Source organism: Myotis daubentonii, chromosome 14, assembly GCF_963259705.1.
Source record: "Myotis daubentonii chromosome 14, mMyoDau2.1, whole genome shotgun sequence".
Taxonomy (NCBI): Eukaryota; Metazoa; Chordata; class Mammalia; order Chiroptera; family Vespertilionidae; genus Myotis; species Myotis daubentonii.
The window spans coordinates 41,678,002-41,700,870 of NC_081853.1; the positions used below are offsets into that span (position 1 = coordinate 41,678,002).

The 22,869-nt window shown below is 40.4% G+C and overlaps 1 long non-coding RNA gene across 1 annotated transcript; it reads left to right on the forward strand.

Moving 5' to 3' along the window:
• Nucleotides 1-558: 558 nt before the first annotated feature.
• LOC132215158 (uncharacterized) lies at nt 559-22,633 on the forward strand. Its single transcript, XR_009448461.1, has 3 exons — nt 559-1,500; nt 18,641-18,694; nt 22,344-22,633. It is a non-coding gene; the product is annotated as an uncharacterized LOC132215158 (long non-coding RNA).
• Nucleotides 22,634-22,869: the final 236 nt, after the last annotated feature.

A 22,869-nucleotide genomic window follows, 5' to 3' on the forward strand; every position in this document is an offset into this window, starting at 1 on the left:
TGATTTTCAATTCCCCAACTCATTCAGTCTAAAAGCAAGTAAAAACCAATAAAATAAATAAATGAAAGAAGGAAGAAGCTGAAATAAATTGTTCCCAAGCTACAATTATTAAGCTAATTATGGAAGAAACCAAATGTAAAAATGTTAAGTAGGCAGCTCTTCTGGGAGGAAGCAATAGCTCTCCACTAGGCAACTACCCAGAGGATATCTCTAGCTATTTTTAAATACATGTTATTAAATAGCAGTTTAATTTGTTATTAAATATTACTGTTATCAACATAATTCTTTTTTATGGTTATAAATGATGTGGTAGTGCAGGAGCTATATTAGTCAAACAAAAAATAATGTGGCTTCCATTTTCTACCATGGCAGTTGTTGATGAAATTTATATTATATTAATTATATTTATTATATTATATTATATTATATTATATTATATTATATTATATTATATTATATTAATTATATTATATTAATTATAATTAAAATTATGCAGCTGACTACAGGATTTTCCACAGGGAAAACCATGGGAGCAGATTGACCACAGAAAGCATTTTTCTAAAATAGAAAAAAAATGAATTCAATTTAAACCCTATTCTCACCAGAAGACATTCTTTAATCCTTTACATGCAAATGGAACATCCAGTCAGGATATTGAGATATCCCAATCTTTGACTCACTTATAGTCCATCCAGTGTCTTCCACTGTACCAATGACTGTCAGCGTCCCACCCATATCCTCTCAGCTTTCACATTTCTAAGCTCCAGTGGTCCTTTCCCTGAGGGTTTTCTCTGGTCCTGGGAGTTCACCTAATCATTCATGGGGCAGACCAGAAATGCTTAGGAGGTAACATTTTCTGGCAGCCACCCTCAACCAGCCACTGAGGGAAGCTCTTGGTGGGAAAATAACCCAGCTGCCTCACCCCTCAATGGGGACAATGCTGAAGTGTATTCTACTGTTCGTCAGAGTTCCCCAGAGGGACTGGTTCCTACTTCTCCATATTGGTAACCTGAGATCACCTGCTGAATCAACTCTGATGCCATATCCTTGTCTCAGTCTGTTTTGGGAGAACTCAACCTAAGATATCCATCAAAGGCCCAGTTTCACCCTTTCTATCACCTTTCTCCCCTACAACTTCTGCCTCAATCACCTAGGGAGCAACAAGTCTCAGAAAAACTTCAGTCTAAGGTGGAAATGGGAGCATTCCCTGCCTCCCCTCTTCTGGATTGTCCTCACTACAGCTCACCTGTAACCTCATTCCCACCTCCAGTCCCTCCCTCACCCTGACCTCCCCCCTTAAGCCACCATGCCTCCTGAAAATAACACCTATTGCTAATTCTTGTTCTAAAACATGGAGCTGCCTTGATAAAACAGCAGATGGAAAAGATAGGTACAGATCAACTTCCTGCATACACCCTTTCTCAGTTCACCGAGACCAGAATTTCCAAGGAACATCCGGAAATCCAGACATTTCCTTTGATTGTCACAGCTGTGATACAAGTAAGCGGGGCAAATCTCTGATTCTACACCCACCACACCTCTCCCCCACTCCACGATTATAAATTGTTCAAAATACTTTGCTTTAACGCTGATGATATATTGCTTCTGTTACTGCTTTCTATTTATACCTCTAGTCCAACATTTCCTGGAACCGTTGATGCATTGAGCTTAAACCAACTGCTACAATTCTGGACAAAAACTGACAGCTTTTTCTCTGGGTTCTTTAATTAGGAAAGTCTTTAAGGCAAAAAGACTGGGTAAAAAGAGTGCATTATTTCTTTCTAATCAGGTACTTTTATACCTAAATCAGCACTATTTTCCCCCTTGATTTGTCCTATATGTTGTTTGTATTCCTAGGTAATCATTCTTTAAGTGTTTTGGTCACTTAACTTTGCCAAGAGCTGCATTTACTCTCATCTGTGTCCCCAACACATGTAATTTGGGAAAGACCAGCGACTTTACAAGAGTCTTCCCAAGCAAGGTCTAGGACCACCTGCATCAGCACCATATGGGGTGATGGTTAAAAAGTAGATTCATCAGGCTTCCCTTTGACTGACTCAGTGCAATTTGGGGAGAAGCCCAGTAATTCTTACCAGTATGTATAGATACATTTGAGGAAATAGGCTTGGTTGTTCAAATTTGATAAGAGGATTTAGATTATGAAGTTTAAAATATGTTTTCCTGGTCACTCCCTGGACTGAATTCATGGCATTGACTCCACTAGTTGACTGTAGCTAATAAACTTTCACACTTATTCCTAGGAGTGACAAAGACTCACGCTATTTTTTTCTGCTGGAAAATGAAAAAAAAAAACAGTTAAAAAATTATTTCCAAAGAGTAAAATGTACCCATGTTTCCTAATGGAAAAAATCTGACACATGTAAGCATAACACTTTAGGGGGCAGGGGCAGGGCTTATATTTTAATCATTTCAATAGACCATTCCTCTGGGAGCAGATCACGAAGTTCTAGTTTCCTGACTTAGATGATGGACAGAAATCAAGGACATTTGTACTGGGAAAGAAATGTTCTTTTTTTCTTTTTTCTAAAATCAGTGTTGTTGATGATATCTACAGTTCAAATCTCATGTAATCTTATGTAAATGCTCTTGGTTTTCCCATTTGTTAAGATGCTATTAAGTAAACCTGATCTCTTTAGAAATAATCATGATTTCACTTAGATGTGGAATCTAATGAACAAAATAAATTAACAACAACAACAACAAAAAATGGGTACAGACACCTAGAGAAAGAGAACAGACTGACAACTGTCAGAGAGGAGGGGTTTGGGGCCTGGCTGAAAAAGGTGAAGGAATTAAGCAAAAAACCCCCACAACCAAACAAAAAAGAAACACAACAAAGCTCAAAAACACAGACAACAGTAAGATGATTTTCAGAGGGAAAGGGGGGAGAGGGGAAGTAAAAGAGGATAAGGGGACTATAAGTGGTGATGACGGGAGATTTGACTTGTGGTAGTGAATACACACTACAATATGCAGATGTTATAGAATTGTACACCTGAGACCTATATGATTTTATTAACCAACTAGAGGCCCGTTGCATGAATTCGTGCATGGGTGTGGTCCGGCTGGCCTGCTTTGATGGACCCCAATCGGGCGGGGGAGAGGGGCCATGGGAGGTTGGTGGGCTGGCCCCACCCTCAATCAGGGTGGGAGGGCATTGGAAGCAGGGCTGGCCATGGGGGAGGGGCCATGGGTGGTTGGCCAGCCGGCCCCCACCCCTGGTCAAACTCCCAGTCGAGGGGACAATTTGAATATTAGCCTTTTATTATATAGGATGACACTCTAATAAATTCAATAAATAAAACAGTAATAATCATCATTGTTTCTTGGCCCTGGGTTTGGAGGATTCCCAGGCAAGATGGTAGAAGTTTGGAACAGAACCACACTTGGCATTAACCAAGCGGGATCATTATGGGCAGGTAGAATATAGCTGGCTCAAGGAAGAGGGGGAATCTTCCTTTGGAATCCAATAACGAGTGTGTTTGTGGTTGTCAGCAGTCCATTGTGAGAAAACCTACACGTCTCCGATCAATAAGCAAATACCCTCTTCCTGGAGTTGGGAACCGGTTGTGATATCAGTGGGTCTGTGTAAGAAGAGAGCAATAGTTATGTCTTTTGGGAACGCCCAGCTTTCAGAGCAAGTGCATAGTACACATTGCTAGTGATGAAGTTCACAGCTGTCAGTGATGGGAGATGGCGGCTTGAGGCATTTCCCCATAAAATTGTTCTTTGGATATTGCGGTCTGTCCTTACAAAATGATATTGTTTGTAGCTTGGTACTGTATGAGTCTTTTGTCAGCACTGGTTCTATATGAGAGATGTTTATACTGCAGGAGTTTATTAATAGAAATGATGAGAGGAGAATGGGCTCCTGCACTTGAAATGGTTTATTAACTCCACTGTCTTTCCAGCCTGGTAAGTTATACACTCCCTGTCCTCCAGATCCCTATCTCTTTATACCTCGCCAAGAATTTCCCAAGACGGAAGGTCTGGAAATGCTTCTTTGTCACTTGACTACCCAGCAACATGTATGAATAATATTTTCCACTGCTTTTCTGTTTATGAGTCATTGACTGGAGGAGCATAAACCATTTTTTCAGTTTTTAAATTATTTGAACCTTTTGTTACTCTCCTCCTAATTAGTGTCCATTATGTTTCAAACCCATTTTATGAATTTATTAATAGCAAAAGTATTAAATGAAACCATAGAAACCTCTGGAGGAGGAGTTCTATATCTTTTTTAAAAGCAAGTAATTCACTTAACTTCTTTTCTAGTCGAATCAAAAGCTTTGACTTTAATAGTTGGAAATTATCATTTAGTAACTTATTTTTTTTCAATTTTTTAGTAGCTTTGAATTTCCACTTCTACACATAGTCTGCCAACTCCTTGAAAACAATTATTTTAATCAACCATTGAGAAGTATTTTTAAACACATGTATAGGTCATATACATGTTTTACATTTTCTGCCTTATTCAATATTTGGGCTTCTGAAATGGTACCTTAAAATACCACTTTTGGAAAGCACTTTCCATTCCTTCATTGTGGATATCATAATTGAACTTATTATTATTGGTTTGGATTTTTAAAACATTGATTTTTAGGTTTTCTGCTTCAATTTTATCCTAAACCCAGCCTTCAGAGCCCAGCTGAATTTGATAATCTATAAATCCTTGCCACTCAAGATGCACCAGCCTCACCTGGGAGTTTATTAGAAATGCAAAATCTCAGGCCCCACCCCAGACCCGCTGAATCAGAATTGGCATTTTAGCAAGAGTTCGTAGGTGATTCTTGTGCACATTAAATTAGAGAATCTCTGTTCTGATTAATCCTTCCACTTTATGATGGCATTTCCAAATTAATGGGACTCAGTAGATCAGTTTTTATAAATTACTAGAGGCCTGATGCATGAAATTCGTGCAAGAGTAGGCCTTCATAGCCATGGCGGCTGCCTCGATCCCTCCCTCACAGCCACGGTGGCTGCCTGGATCCCACAGCTGCAGCCCCAGCTTCATCTGGAAGGTCCTTCGGAAAGATGTCTGGTCTAATTAGCATATTATGCTTTTATTATTATAGATAGTATCTTTTGAAGATACCATAAATAATGTGAAGATAAGTGACCCCTCACAGTAGAAGGCACCTCGATGGTGTCATTTACTGCTGAGCATCCTGCTGGCAGCTCAGCCTGTGTTAAAGTTTTAAGAGCTATGGTGTCAACGTTGACATGGTGACCCCCTGGCACTGTCCTGGAACTGGAGAAAGGGTTAGAGTGTGTGTGTGGTGTGGAAGCTCACAGTGAAGAGGAGACACATAGCTATGACACACTATTGGCAGTAGAGATATGGAAGTAGGGCAGACGAGTGATTAATTCTGTGGGTGGAAGGTGGGTCAGAGGACAGAACAAGGCTTCTCAGAGAAGATGATTTGATTTTAAGCATTTCACCTCAAGGGCAAGTTAGAGGCTGTTCCAAACAGATAAGCATGAAGACCGTGAGACAGATAAGCATCTCTAAGGAAATTCACATGTTTGGGTTTTGGTAAATACGAGGTATGTGTAGTGTGTGTGTGGGGGAGCAGGGCAGTAGGTGGTCAGGCACCCATGGAGGGATGGGAAATGAGGCTGAGTAATAGTCACAAATACCCTCAGGTGATAAGGAGTTTGGCTTTTGTCAAAGGGGGCCTGGAGAATTTTAAACAGAGGCAGGACCTAGCCAGCTTTCATGTTTTTCAAAGGTCATTCAGGATGCAGGGTAGAGAATGAACTGAATGGAGATAGGGCAGGAGTAGGTCAAGGGCGACCAGTATGGATGTGGCTGTAGTAGCCCAGGTGAGAGACAATGATTGCCTGGCGTGAGTTGATAACAGTATGGATGGACAGCTAGGGCTAGAATCCAAAAATAAAAAGGAGGAAGTCATTTTCTCCCTGCTACCAGCCTCTCCTCCGAACCTTGGAATCCAACAGTTCTCTGCTGGGTATTTCCTTATTCAGAGCAAACATCTCCAGGTGTTTGAATTGCTGCTCATATGCCATGGTTTTACATGGCCCCTACACATACATTGTAGTGCCAAGGCTTGAAGAAAAGGTAAAATTGAGTAGGGAAAGGGAACTAAAATTACTGGGTTCCTAGACATGCCAGGTGCACCACCAACATTGGCTCATTTAGTTTACACAACGCTGCAAAATAAGTATTATTACCTCTATTTTTAAAGGTGAAAAGAAAGCGGTCCTGGAGGCCAAGGATCTCCCCTGTGACTGTAAGCTACTATTTGGAGAATCTGAGTTTGCACCCAGAGATCTGAGATTCACATATTAAACTAGCTACATTGCAAGGATACTTAGAACAATTTAAATTAACACTTCTCCCAAGGTTTCCTAAATATGTAAGGTTATAATCAATTGCCTTCTCTGGGTACCTACCTTGGCTATTGAACAAATTCACTAGAACCAGAGGATAAGCAGAGAAGATGCCTGAGTGACCAGGTAGATGACCCAAAGTCCAAATTCTCTATTTATAAGAAAGGACCTCACAGGCAGTTTGTTTGTACACAATTCTCTCAAGCTGGGTCATATGTTTTTGCAGCCTACAGATGATTAGAGATAGCAAATTAAGAATGATTGGTAGGGAAGTGATAGCTACTAACTGACAAGCTGATATCCAGGGAAGAGATGGAAGAATGTAAAGAGCCATCATTACAACAAATCAAGAAGCCTAGGTAATAGTTCGGTCACTAATATAGAGGCAGACATTCCCACAGACTTTACTTATCCCTGAGGGCTTGACTATATGGTAGCACAATGTGTAGACCCTATGAGTCAATGTAAAGTTTATCTTCAACCCAAAGGCTAGAGGGTCTTTTTTGCCTGAGCCATTCCAGGAGTATGACAACATGCAGTTCTTTTCTGATTAGACATTGTTAGCAATTATAGAAGATTTTTATAGCCTGCTAGGCAAAATCTCTCTCTTAGTAATGCCTGCCAATTGGCTAGTGTTCAGTGCTTTTTGTGCCTGACAATCAATCAAGGATTAGAAGACAAGTGTTACCAGTGTGCAATGGTAACCAGAAACGCCAGGACTCATCGTCTTCAAAGAGTTGCCTTTTCTTTGTCTCTCACTTCTTTTCAAGCCTGCTCTGAAGCGATGCTCTTCTCCTGCCAGGGCAGTCCCATGACACTTCTGGTCAACCTTGGGAAATCAATTTCTATAGTCACTTTAAGTTGTAAACACAGACGCAATCCTGTGATTTACAGTGTTCAATCAAAGATACCAATTGATTCTTTCGTGGATATTGGAAGTATGCTTTCTTCCCTCTACCCTCTTACCTTCGAGTAGCAGGCTTTCCTGTTCTCTTTATTGCTCATCTCCCCAATTCTATAACTGCTATTTCCAAACATGGAGATCTAAGCAGGGAGAGGAAGGAAAGTTAAAGGGGACAGAAAAGTTCTTATTTGATTGATACCTCCCTACACTGGCTCCCAAGTCGCAAAATTTAACGTGCATATGAATTATGTGTATATCACATTAAAGTGAAGATTTTGTTTCAAGGCCTGGGTGATAGCTGAGATTCTGCATTTCTAATAAGCTCCCAGGTGATACAGATGGTGCTAGGGTTTGAAGATTCTCCTTTGGACCCACTCACTGCTATTTCTTTAATGCAGCCAATTAATGTAATTAATGAAATTTCTTTAATCCAGCCAACTTCTTTCAACTATAGCCCCTGGTGATATACATCATTACCTTTTACTACTGGGGACACTCACCCCAATGTCGGCCCCCCGCTTTGGTCAGAATACCTTTCAATATAACTTCAGGTTCCATTTCCACAGGTAATTATTAATTCGTCTGGTCCCTGGGTTTCACATGCCTTTGACTTTCATTTTGACATAAACACAGTTACTTCCTATACAGCCACTTGCTGGGCAGCCATAGAGCACTGCAACTTTCCAAAGATAACTTGCATGCCAGGCACCAGCACCTCTGTCCTGCACATGTAAGGAATGAATATAGAACTCTCCCACACTAGGCGGGTGGGGCGTGAGGAAGGGCGGTGGTGGATTTCAACTCTCAAAAAAAAAAAAAAAATCACTTCACAATTCCTTTCTCCTTATCCAACAATTTAGCTCCTTTAAATTCCCAGTCTGGGTAAAGGGTCATGTATCCTATAACCAGTTCTAGGTATTTCTTTGGAAAATTTGCATCTTGGAGATTGGTCTCACAGCTAAATTTGGTATCTCATAAAACCCGTATGTTTTTTCTTCTCTGTGACCACTGTCCTGTTTCCACCTAATACGATTTCTTGAATATTCACTATTTTCTTGGTGCCCTTTATTCTACCTAATGTAAAGTATCTAGAAAGGTACCTAGAATTAGACTCCACTTAGAGTCTGGCCAGCCCAGAGTTCATTAGGGTGGTGTGTTTCTGTCCTTTATATGACGTCATTAACACTCTTGGCAGTTGAATGTTTATGGAAGACAAAGGGGGAAACTGTAGGAATCAGTGATAAGCATATAATCTTGAGCTTAACTACTTGGAATATTGAGATGCCATTCATAGCAGACAAAGAAATTAAGATAAAGAGATGGTGGCGGGGGTCAGGGGTGGGGTGGGGGAAAGTAGTTCCATTATAGGCATATTGAGATTGAGGTACCAGTGGGACACCTATGTGGAAATGCTCGATACTCAATATGTGGTAAGAAATTGGGGACTGGAACAAACTAGAAGTTAAATCTAGAGATGGAGATTCAGGGTTCATCCTTGTAAAGACAATATCTGAAGTCTAGAGGGAATATGCAGGTTGAGCATAGAAGATGAAGGTAGCCAGTTCAGACCTAAAGATGAGGAAGGCTCATACAGATTCCAAGTGAAGGCTACATAGTCTCCAGAGCTGGATATTTACCTATGTGACCCAAAGTACTGCGACCACTGGCCTGCCACATTGTCTGAAAGTTACATCAGCATAATCTCTTAGAATTCTCCCAACAGAGAAGTGTGCAAGGTGCCACTTAGAAGGGGGTCATAGATGAGTTTATGATAAAGCATAAGGAACACAGTTACCTGGTTAATAACCATTGCTACCCACTGTCTCCCAGGCCAGAGTCTTATGAGGATGATACATGGAATTTTGATGCCTATGAGGAATAAGAGGTCAGGTCTGGATTACTTGGGGGAAAAATAGGCTTGGGCAGCTAGGGGTTGGGTAGGCCATGAAATAGGGACAAATGTGACAGGGAGACTCCAGAATTTATTGCTTCATGATAATACCATTTATTCAAAATGAGTTTATTTTGTTGTTGTTGAGTAATTTAGCCAGTGATTTTATTAAAAAATTTATGCGTTCTAGTTAAAAATCACTTTAGGATTACTTTTTTTCCTTTCACCTTTAAAAATTGAATTATATTATTTCTTATTATATACTGGAAGCCCATTGCACAAAATTTGAGCACTGGTAAGGTCCCTAGCAGCTGCTGGCTGCCGGCCAGGGCCTCTCTCCCTTCTCCCAGCCGGCCCTACCCCCTGGTTGAACTCCTGGTCCAAGGGACAATTTGCATACTATGCTTTTATTATATAGGATTTGTTATCTATAGTCAATGGGGGGTGGGAGGCAATGGGGGCATAAGGACACGTATGTAATAACTTAATCAATAAAGAAAAAAAAATTTAAAAAAGAAAAAAAAGAAATGGAATGGCTGTTTTATTATAAAATATGAGGAAAGGCACAATAGAAACTTGTTTTAAAGGACATCTACAAATATTTGTGCATTTTCTATTTCAGAACATATTTTTTTACTTCAATCTGGTATTAGACATCTCAACTTTGAGATATAAATACCCAATGTAAGTTTTGATTATTTTAATTTTTATAAATAAAACACACATGGTAATCATACTTTAAAATTTAATAATTACATGAGATAATCCATTTAAAAGTTGTGTAACTAAAGTGATATTCTGTGAAGTATATATGTAAAGGGTATGCTATTACCCATTTGATTTAAACTCTTAGAGACTGTCATCTTGACTATTTCAGCAAACTAATGATATATGAATTATACATGCATACATGAACTTTACATTAGATATAGCAATAACATTCTGGAACATCTTTGTTCAGACCTGTTACTTCCTTAAAGAAGAACATGTTCAGTAGCATAATTTCTGGTGGAAACTTTTTTAGCATTACACAATGCTAAATTGGCAATGTTTGGTAGCTTTTGACATTGACTTAAAATACAAAGATGGCAATCAGAATTACAAGGATTCTATAGGAGGGTGTGGAGATGTACCAGAGATCATAATAACGTACCACAAACTTGGCTTTAAACAAGTTTAAACTTGCCGAACTTAGTTTCTAACTTCCCGAAGTTAGTCAATCCCAAGTTTCTAACTTCCCGAAGTTAGTCAATCCCAAAGAACACAGGGTTAAAAATACCTATGGTAAAGGCTGGGTGAATCAGCATTTAATAAGCTGGAACTCCCAGCCAACCTCGAAAATTAGAACATAATGATTCCTATTCACAATGATGACTCTCAGGATACAAGTCTTAACTACTATTTCTTTTATACCTACTATATGGCAGAAGCTTTAATAAAGTTGCTAATGTAATATATTATCTTATTTAAGTAACAGAAATATTTCTGCAAAATAAGTTATATTATCATGTTACAGATGAAACAAATAGTATTCAGAAAGGCTAAAAGTAATTTTTCCAAGGTTACATTGTGAGGAATAGGTATCTTTTTGTTCTCCTATATCTCAGGAGCACTTAAGCTCCAAATATTTGTCATGTGTTTATTCTCGGAAAGCTCAAATCCATATTTGATATGTTTTTGAGAAAATAGAGTATATAATTTTTCATGTTCAATCATGTTAGAGAAGAATACTTATTTGTATTTACCTCTACTTGTGTTTCTCGGTACAAATGTAATGTCATTCTGGTCAATAGGGTAGCTGTAGGTTATTTTTTCCCAGTGTTAAAGATGGGATTGGCTGTAGTTATCCATCCAGTGTCTAGACACCTCCCCATCAGAATCCTCTAGTGACCAATAGGCTTCTGAAGATGAAAGTTTAGAGATGATATTAGAGCGGTGGCTATGACTTAGAGCAAAGTTAAGTAATTATCTCATTGATTCCATTCCCCCCCCCCCAACTTCACACACACACACACACACACACACACACACACACACACACACACCATATTCTCCCCCCCCCCTTTTTTTTTCTTTTCTACCTAAGAGTCTCAAGTTAACAGTGATTTAAAGACTGGGCCCTTGCTTTGTATTGAGTGCTTACAGATTCTAAAAATATATTGATGCCCAGGCCCCACTCTCACAGAGTCTGAGTCCATTGGGCAAGAACAGAGCCTAGGTATTCTTATATTTCTAAAGGTTACCAGGTGATTGTAGGGTACACCCAAGGTTGAGGACCACAGAAAAATTTTATTTTATTCCACCCTTCTGATCCCCCTGGTAAGTATGCTTTGCCATTCTAATTTTGCATACCAAGAAATTCACATTTCTTAATACTCCCAGTGAGGTCAAAGAGTTTTCATAGAAAGATACTTATAACTATTGAAAGAGAAAGGGAAAAGAAAATTCAATTATAGTGGTTAGGCCAAAATTAGAAGGTTTATTTAAGGCTTAGCAGATACTCTGAAGTTCTGAAGGTTTACCAGGATAGAGGCCTCAGTGCTTCTCACTCAGTTACATAATGTCACATTGAAAAAGCTGGCACTGCTGTATCAAATCTCTCTCTTCTTCCTTCCCCTTTTGCCCAACATGTGAACTTTAAGGCAGGGCACCAAAAGGCGACATTCTAGAGTTTTCTCCACATGCATTTTAACATTATAGAAAACAACATTTTCAAACCCTTTTTCTCTGAAACCCACTCTCTTCCATAAAAATGGCATCTGCCATTTCTATGATTGGGTATTTCCTTTTAATTTCTCTGCTCATTTATATGGGGGGGGTTTGGAGGGAGATATTAAACAGGCAAAATATTTACTGGGCATCTTATACCTGCCATAGCCTCAAAACAAAAATAATTACCCACACGTGAAAGTCTAAATCTGAGCCTTAGATAGGTCAGTTTTATCTAAGACCTGGTACTAGGCTGTCTGTCCCTCCTCCCATTTTCATGTGCTCCCTTTGGCAGAGCCTTTTGTAGCTGATGAAATAAGAATGTGTAGAGCCGCCAAGATGCTAATCAAGTCCTCATGATTGTTGTGGTTGTCACCTCTAATATCAGATTCAGAAACACAACTTTATCAACGCATCCACAAATGATCAAGTTCTTCAGGGGAAGAATACTTTGTTATTGACAAAAGTCACAAGCACTTAATTTGTAAATCATGTCACCAATATGTTAAATTATTATGGCCCAAGATGAGTTTGCTCACTGGGCTTTGATCTTTTTTGTTGTTGTTTATTTATTTATTTTTATTACAACTAATGGAATGCCTCTTTCTTATAAGATAATTCTTTCCATTAGGTTGGTCTTCCTAACGTAACAGATTATAACTCAGAAATGATTTTGGTTGTCTTTTAGTTACAAAGAACAGAAACCCACTTAGGCCCGTTTGAGTTAAAAGGAGGTTTGTAGAAAAGTAATGGACACATTCTGGAAAAATGTGTAGGGAGTGAGGAAAGTGGGAGTTATTAAGCACCTCTCTCTCTGTGTTGAATGCTCAGACCAAATGTTCTCTTGTGTCTACAGCTCTCTGCACACCCGCCTCCTAATCAGGCTTCCTTTGCTTGCACATGGCCCAACATGACTGCCATCCCTACACGATCTGCAATTCAGGATGCACAAGACCTCAAGCCAGGGGCAGTGCCCATCCCTGTTCAACCTGCTCAGACTCTATCTTTCTGAAAGGAGTCTGATTAGCTTAACCTACTCTGTGGCTATTTCCCCAGGCCAAATGTTCAAATCTGGCCCAACCACAATCTCCGTATCTGACCTAACTCTAATAGGGCTGGGGATTTCATTTCAATGGAGGGAGTGTGGGTGGGAGACAATGGGAGAGCATCTAATATGTTAGTGAATATGGGACATTCTCCAGGCGTTCTCCCAGTGGGTACAGGAGCATGTTGAGTGAGGACTGTGGGAATGAGACCAAGCTGTCAGGGAAATGGAAGGGGGTGTCCTTGCTATATGCCATTGTGCCATGAAAGTAAAGATAAGGTAGGTAGGAGGGGCCAGTTGAAAAGGGGCAGCACCCCACAGATTTCCATGCTTCCAGGGTACACAGCTAAAGTGAAACACTGCTATTCAGAGAGTTATTTTAGCTGGATCATTTTTCCCGGCCCCAGAAAGCAAGCTTTGTAGGGGCCCTTCAATGTGTTTGAAGGACAGGCAGGACGATGAAACCCACAGAAGGGAAGACATTGAGAATTTCTGGAAAGGATGCTGGACACAAAGCATAGTGGGTTCAAAAGTGGCCCCCCAAAAAATGTCCAAAGCCTTAACTCTGGTACCTGTGAATGTAATCTTGTTTGGAAATCGAATCCTTACAGATGTAAATAAGGTAAGGAACTTAAAATGTGATCATCTTGGATTAGGGTGGGTCCTTAATGTAATGACGACAGATGTCCTTTAAGAGATAGAAAAGTAGAAGACACAGAGAGACACTGGGAAAAAGACCATGTGAAGATGGAGGTAGAGACTGGAGTTATGTTTCCACAACCTTAGGAAAACCAGGGGCCATAGTAGCTGGAAGAGGCAAGGAACAATTCTCCTATGGAGCCTTCAGGAGTATGGCTCTTGATTTTGGTCTTTAAGCCTCTAGAACTGTGAGAGAATAAATTTCTGTTGCTTTATGCCAACGAGTTTGTGATAATTTGCTATGGCAACCCTAAGAAATTGATGTATGACAGGCAGAGTTCTTCTGGGAAACCCAGTTTGAGCCAAGGGAGATAAGAATCAGGCACCTCAGAGCATGCCTCCACTTTCTTCAGTAGCAGCTCCCAGACCATGAACATAAGGGTGTGAGGCACTGGGGAGAAAGTGGTGGTGGGGGCCCCAGTCTCTGTGAGAATATAGACTCTGAGCAAGAGTGGATGGAGAGGTCTTTGCTCTGTCTTGAGGAGGAAATACTTGACTGTGAAAAGAAAATCCAGGTTACCCCTTGCTTTGCCACCAGATTCCTGCACTGTACACCCTTGCACAAGGTCCTTGGCAACAGAACCTGTGTACAAAGATTTCACAAGATGGCTTCTACAGGTCCTGTGGTTGAGGCCTTTTGGTTCATGGGCCTGTGTAGTTAGGGTAAGGCAGAGGGTCAGGCCTGAGCTTGCAAGATACTGCCTGTGGACTGGTTTCCTCAGTTGGATGTATCAGCTTGATGAAGGTATTCCTTCTCCCTACCGCCCTCCTGGGATAGATCCTTATGCAGATCCTCCCCATGTCTCAACTACCACCTGGAAGGATTTGGTTCTTGAGATTTCATTCATAGTCCATGTCTGTGCCTATCTTGGGCTTTTGGGGACAATCTGACTGCTCCAGCCACAGAACCCAATAGGGGCATTGCTAGATGTTCCATAAGGTATATCCTCTTCCAGGCTCAGGGCAATTCTGGAATGTTCCAGGTGACTTTGGCACCTTAAAAAAGTGAGCTACAAGTGCTCACCAGTGATCCTTTTCTGAGGGCACAGTCTAGAGTTGTGCTCTTCGATATGGTAGCCATCAGCCAAATTTGGTTTTATAGACATAATTTATTTAAATGAGTAAATTTAAAAATTGCGACTCTGAGTTGTACAAGTCACAATTTCATTGCTTGATAGTCACAGGTGGTGAGTAGCTACCATATTGGCCATTGCAGCGAGAACATTCCTATCATTGCAGAAAGTTCTCTTGGAGAGCACTGCTCTAGATCAGTGTGTCAAGTCATCCGAGGATCTTGTTAAAATATAGATTCTGATTCAGTTGTTCTGGGTTGGGGTCTGAGATTCTGCAGTTCCAGCAAGTGCCTAGATGATGTCGAGGTTGCTGGTTCATGGACCATGTTTTGAGAGGCAAGGATTTGGGAATATCATTGTGAATTAATTAGGGCCACTGTTGCTAGGTGTATGCTGGGGCGGGGAAGGGGAGACCTTTTTATCTGCAAGAAGTAGAAAAGAGATTGGGCTACCTTGGTTAGAGCAGAGGCTTTATGCAAGAGAAAAATGGGAAGTCACTTGGGGCCAAGTAAGTCAGGCCCTCAATGTCAGCCCAAGATATACAATTGCCTCTGTAGGGCAAGGCCTTCCAACTGAGGTGAGAGATACATTTGTGCAGGGGGTGGCAAACATTTTTTTTTGTAAAGGGCCAGATAGTATATATTTTAGGACTTGTGGATCATTATGATCTGTCTCAATTATTCAAGTTTGCTGATATAGCATGAGTGCTGCTGTAGATGATATGTAAAGAAATGAGTATGGCTGTTTCCAAAAAAACTTTATTTACAGAAACAAGGAGCATGTTGGATGTGACCTGTGGAGCAAAGTTTACTGACCCTTGCATTTGTGCAGTGATGGCGAACCTTTTGAGCTCAGCATGTCAGCATTTTGAAAAACCCTAACTTAACTCTGGTGCCGTGTCACATATAGAAATTTTTTGATATTTGCAATCATAGTAAAACAAAGACTTATATTTTTGATATTTATTTTATATATTTAAGTGCCATTTAACAAAGAAAAATCAACCAAAAAAATGAGTTCGCATGTCACCTCTGACATGTGTGTCATAGGTTTGCCATCACTGCATTAGTGGCTCACATGGAGGAGGAAGTTTAGAATGAAGTTGCAACTTATCAATTAGAATCTATATATATAAAAGGCTAATATGCTAAGTGTCCAATTATTCGACTGGTCACTATGACATGCGCTGACCATCGGGGGCAGACGCTCAATGCAGGAGCCGCCTAGCTGTAGTGACTTGGCAGTGGTGGGAGCCCGCTTCCTCACGGGGCCATGTGATTCCACCTTCAGCAGTGGATTATGTTGTTGCTGGGGCACTGTCAGCCCCGAATCTGGTTTATTGCACACTTGTGTTTGCGTTCTACACCCTGGATGACAGTAAATTTGCAGAGTGCCCTCTTGCACTCTGGGGCCCCTTGGGGGATTTTGGAGAGCTGGTTTCGACCGATCCCCACAGGCCAGGCCGAGGGACCCCACCTGCCAGAGGGACCCTCTCGCTCCACAGAGCCATGGTACCACCCAGGTGTGGCCAGCTGGGGAGGGACCGCAGGAGGTTGGCTCTAGGGCGTGTCCAGCCCATCTTGTCTGGTCCCACCCCACCAGCCACCTTCTAATTAATTTCCTTTCAATGTGCATGAATTCATGCACCAGGTCACTAGTTTTTATATAATATAGAATCTGTTTTTAACTGTCCTCAGTATTAGTCATTACTAATAACATAGGAGCAAATATCAATTATTAGCATAATTGGTTCAGTTTTAGTTATAAAGCAATAGTTCCCTAACATGTGAGATACATAATGACTTTTTAGTAATACTGAAGTCACACTAAGTGTTTTATGCTGTTCATAACCAATGTGATGACTGGACCAACCCTTGTGGTTCTTATTATGATTTTAAAATGATTTTTGCAATAACCATCTGGAAACTTTGAAAAAAATGAAGGCTTATTCCTTTTTGGACCTGGAAATTACAAAACATACCTGGGACTCCACAGCTAGATTATGGGTGGGGGCCTAGGATTTCTAGGGCTCACTGTTTAGTGGTGAATTTAAAACACAAGAGTGGGAATTTAAGGTGTGAAAAGAGAAAAAAGAAACGAGTAGTCCAAATGATCAGTGATTGAAATTAACCAAGATCTCTAAAGCAAAACCATCTCAGTGCGGGGAGGTGGCCTGGCTCTTTATCCAGCACTATGACTGGCAATGTGTTCATTGGAGACAGCAGTCTTTTAAGTGGATGCCTCAGCAATCAAATCTTATGTCAGACACTGGCATAAAAAAGAAAACAACAACAACTGTCAGAGCTTATACTACACTATGATATGTAAAAATTACAAGCTGCCCAGAAACACCAAGTCACAAAACATCCAGACAATCAATTAAAAAGCAAACATCCAATAGCTGGTGCCTTCTGTTATCATGTTGTAATGGAAAATAGTGATCTAAATCCTAGGTGGTAGGAGTGCCTTATTGACCATGAGGGTTAAACAAAGATCTTTCTAGGCAGAGTCCCTGGTTCAATGTCCACAGCTAATGGTTGACCAGTTTAGGATAAAACCAGGGTTCTCATTCCCTGAACACAATTTTACTCTTCCCAGGCATTAACTCTAGAGAGTGGACAAAGCACTAATCAAATATTATAAATACAGGGTACTCTTAGTTCAGAGAATTCTCACTGAGCCCAGAAAAAATGGTAATTGTGGCTATAACACAATCATTGATATTTCAGACATTCATTGAATATTTCATAAATCACCTCCTTGTTTTCAAAGACTTTGGAGAAAGATTTGGATAATCATCATTTCTCTAAAGAGCTATCCAAGAAATTTTAAATGAAGTCTTTAGTCATTCTGTAAGAATTTATGTGTGATGAGAAAAAAAAGAGATTATTTTAATTTAAATCTTTTTGAGAATAAACTATTCTATGCGACTGTGTTGTTGGAAGAAGCACTAGACCTAGATATTGAGAGTTCTTAGGACCAAGGAAAGTCTGTTGAGCCTTCTGCTGATTTAACTTTCTGAGACCTGAATTCCAGATCACCCTTGTCATCTCTGCTCCATTCTCTAAGATCTCTTAATTGTAAACACATTATCCTCTCAAAGACTTGACTATCTTCATAGTCTACGTGGCAGTCATTCAGCCAAGTCCTAGATCACCAGGAGTTTCAGAATGGATCATTTTAACAGGATTAAACACCATAATGCCATGACACCTCTGTGACCTATGCAGGGCAAATGATACCAATCTTATTTTATAGAATAGAGGCCCAGTGCACGAAATTCATGCACGGGGGCGGGGGGTGGAGGTCCCTCAGCCTGACCTGCACCCTCTCACTATCTGGGACCCCTCGGGGGATGTCCAACTGCTGGTTTAGGCCTGATCCCCTAAACTGGCAGTGAGATCCCTCTCGCAATCTGGGACCTCTGGTTCCTAACCGCTCGCCTGCCTGCCTGATGGCCCCTAACCACTGCCTGCCTGATCACCCCTAAGTGCTCGCCTGCCTGCCTAATCACCCCTAACCCTTCTGCCTGCCAGCCTGATTGTCCTAACTACTCTGCCTGCCTGCTTGATTGCCCCAACCCTTCTGCCTGCCTGCCTGATTGCCCCTAACCACTCTGCCTGCCTGCCTGATCGCCTCTAACTGCCTCTGCCTGCCCATCTCATTGCCCCTAACTGTTCATCTGCCTGCCTGATCGCCCCCAACTGCTCACCTCCCTGCCTGATCGCCCCTAACCACTCTGCATGCCTGCCTGATCACCCCTAACTGCCTCTGCCTGCCTGCCTGCTTGCCCCTAACTGCTCGCCTGCCTGCCTGATTGCCCCTAACCACCTCTGCCTTGGCCCCCGCTGCTGCAGCTTCATCCGGAAGGACTTCCAGAATGACGTCCAGAAGGTTGTTCAGCTGTCTGGTCTAATTACCATATTACACTTTTATTATTATAGATGAGGTCATCAAGGCACAGAGAGTTGTATCAATCTACCAGGATCATTTGGAAGGTAAAAGACTGGCCTCCACCCACATCTTCTGTCTCCAGTCCAGCCCTCTTTCCCCACACTTAGTTACAGCACTTGCAGCCTTATCATTTCCCAGATGTCTGGTGGGGCCTTGGACAGGGCCCAATCATGATAGAAATAGAATGTCCCAACACCCTCATGTGATGGAAGAACTCAGAGTCTAAATAACTTTGATTTGAAAGAGAGTAATATTTCTTGAACATTAGTTGTAGACTGATTTGTAGATAAACAAGAATTAGCCCTAACCGGTTTGGCTCAGTGGATAGAGCGTCGGCCTGCGGACTGAAGGGTCCCAGGTTCGATTCTGGTCAAGGGCATGTACCTTGGTTGCGGGCACATCCCCAGTAGGGGGTGTGCAGGAGGCAGCTGATCGATGTTTCTCTCTCATCGATGTTTCTCACTCTCTATCCCTCTCCCTTCCTCTCTGTAAAAAATCAATAAAATATATTATAAAAAAAAGAATTAATCATGTGAAATATCTTTTTTTTAATACATTTTATTTAATTTTTTTTACAGATAGGAAGGGAGAGGGATAGAGAGTTAGAAACATCGATGAGAGAGAAACATCGATCAGCTGCCTCCTGCACACCCCCTTCTGGGGATGTGCCCGCAACCAAGGTACATGCCCTTGACCAGAATCGAACCTGGGACCCTTCAGTCCGCAGGCCGACGCTCTATCCACTGAGCCAAACCAGTTAGGGCCATGTGAAAATATCTTATTGTCAATGAAAATATCTTTATCTCAATGAATGACGTAACAGTCAATCAATTGGCTCAACTCTTTGTCCTAATTCATCGTAATAGTCAATAACCCATTTACTTTTAAGGAAGTGCTTTATTATTGGATGTTTTTAATTAAAAAGGAAATAAATTCTCATTAGAAGAAGTTAAACAATACAAAGATGTATTAAGAGAAAAATTAAGTTTCTTTCTTTCTCTCTTTCTTTCTTTCTTTCTTTCTTTCTTTCTTTCTTTCTTTCTTTCTTTCTTTCTTTCTTCCCTTCCTTTTCTTTCTTTTTGGTTTAGTATCTTCCCCTGACCCTGAAGTAATTAACATTTTGGTGTGTATCCTCCAAAACAACCCTCCCCTGTACACACACACAAATACATAGGGCTTTCCTTCTTTCCTACCTTTCTTTAAAAAAAAAAAAATCATACTATAAACATAGTAAAAAAAAAACCCAAACAAATAAAATCAAAACTTGCTTTTTTTCTTGTTAAAAATTGCATCTCATTGTTTTAATTTCCTAAGTTAGAGGGATATTGAGCATTTTTTTTCATACTTTCAAGCACTGCATTGCTATTTTTTGCTCATTTTTATATTTTACTTAATGATATGTTATAGCTTTTAATATATCAGGGATAGTAACCATATGGGTGGCAAATAATTTCTCCCAGTCTAACATACATTTTATTTATAGAATCCTTGCTACACAGTTTTTTATTTTGATGTACATCCGTCAACTTCTTCTTTCGTGATGTCTAGTTTTGGTGTTACAGAAGATGTTTTTCGCCCACCCTTAAATTATGCAGATAATCTCCTATACTTCATTCTTATATTTTTATAAAAAAATACTAGACCTTTAATCTATATGTTTATTTTTGTTTCCATATGGTGTGAAGAGGGGAGTCTACCCTTATTTCTTCCAGATGAATAGGCAGTTGGGCCAACTGAATTAACTAAAAGATTCGTCCTTTCCCAGTGAATTGGAATGATGGCTTTATCACTTACTAAGTCCCCATTTATTATACAATATATTTTTGGACTCTTCATGTTCCCCTTATCAATTTATTGGCTCATTTGGTAGCTGCCCTCTCTTAAAAGTTCCCAGAGCAGGAGCTTTTATATTTTCCCAAGTCCTATTTTTTGGATGATCTTTTTAGGTAACATATATTCTCATTTCTGTCTGGAACCTAAAGGGCTCAATATATGTTTTTCTTTTTAGGAACTAAAAGGGGAGTTCCAATGTTTTAACAAAGCCCTCTAGTTCTCCGTGACTTCCAATAAATATTGACAGTCCATCTCAAATTGCTTTAAATTGTTTTAAGTGAGAAACAATCCCAGCAGTTTTCTCTCTCTTTTAAGGGCAACTTCCCCCTTCACTCCCACCAGGTATCTTCAGTTTCTATGTAAAAATATATATTTAATATGCAGAGATTATGTCCTCTGGGGTTGAAGGCCCTGGTATAGAAAGCACATGTCTCAAAATTGCTAATTAGAATAGAACAAAAAGGAGCCTGACTTTCCCAGTCTTAAATCCCTCCAGAAATTCTTTCAGGATAGCTTCAAACAGCAACAGCTTGTAGGAGAGCAGTATGGCCACTAGCCATAAAGTTGGCATCCAATCCAGCCTGTGCTTGTTCTCCACCAGCCTCACCTTGAGACTCTGGGAGTTCTGAATGACCTAAAGGTACATTTTTACCACTGCAAGGGTTTTGTGTGCCAACCACTTCTGTCAAAAGGGTTGAATTGGACTTCCTGGTTGCTCAACCTCTTCTAGTGGTATGCAAATGGATATAAAATGTGCATGGAGACTCAGATCTAAGGCCCCACCTCTGACTCCTCTGAATCATGAGGACTTTGTGAAATTTATTGCCCACAAGGGACAAAAGAGCAAAGCAGATGGTGAAATTTCATGTTTTTGTCTGGAGAGTTAAAAATATCATCAATCATGTATTTAGAATTTGGCAGGAACAAAATTTTTGTTATTCCATAAGTTAGAGCGGACAGAAAGTTTTTGAAGCAAAAGAGCATGGATGCCTACCTCGAGGTAGACATTGTTAATAATATCTGGCTGCCTAGTGCCTTGTTAGAACCTTGAATATTCATACTCGGCTTCCCTTATAGACAGTGTCTGTACAATGTGACCTAAGTTCTACCAGACACATTCAATGTGAGACCTCAATTTGAAAGTGAGCAACTGGAGAAGGAAGTGCCAAGGGGATTCATTCCACTGTGGTGACAGCAGAGGCCTCCAGCTTTTGGTGTGACCACGGTTACCAGTGCCTGTCCTTGGAGTGACATTGATAGTTGGCAGTGGTCCCTGGTTACTCACCAGGCCAGCTCTGCTGCAGGGTTTCGGACATTGTTCCCGGAAGATTAGCTTGGGTGTGGCTTTCCATTCCTCCCAACGATTCTTTAAGATCCTCAATATTGTTTTCATAAACTCCTTTTCTGTTTTATGAAGCAGAGATAGCTTCTGTTGTTTGCAGTTCAGAATCCTAAATAAGATAGCACCTACGGCTTTTACTCACGTATATTGGAAGTGAAAAACATTTTGGCTTATCCTTTCTGGTTGAAGCTATCAATAAATTTAACCTGACAGAAGATGTCTAAGATGCCAGAATTACCTCTGGGGCAGGCAGATCTCTGAACTCCTGGAGATCTTCCCTAGACCCTTGAAGAAACATACAATGGAGTGAATGAGCCCTAAGAACCTTTTTACTAAGAGGGAGCAATCTTTCTCAAAAATCCTTGTTTGCCACAAATCTGAAAAATTTATGGGATGCAGAGGAAATTTGGAGTAGGGGGTATTTGAGTCTCCTCCTATTATCTTTCTTTAAACCATCATGCACTACCCAAAGAATTATGCATTGATTATTTTTGGTGGTGTTTCTTCTTCTATATTAGATTGAACAGTTTGACTCCATGTGTGAAGAAGAAGGTGGATAGAACAGATGCCTTGCATCTGATGAGATGCTTGGGAAGACTTTGGTGGGCTGGATACTTTTCTTTTCTCAGTACAAATTTCAAAATATATATAGGAAAGTATTTAAAATATGTATGACTTTTAGAGAATAATAATAAAGTGAACATACATATTACCATTACTCAAAATTAGAATAAAGACTATTGTCATAATCTACCAGCTTCATGGCTGTCTTTGAATGCATTCCCCCTTACTCACCTTTAAGGATAACCATTACCCTACCTTTTATGGTAGTTATTCTTTCAGTTTTCTTTATAGTCTATCACCAATGTATGTACCACTGAAAATACTATTTAATTTTTTCTGTTTTTAAATGTACAAATTTAACTCATGTATTCCTTTGTGTCTTTTCTTTGACGCAACACTATGGTGGTAAAATTTGTTCATGTTGTTGGATATGGTTGTAGTTCACTCGTTATCATTGCTGAGTAGTGTTCTATTGTGTGA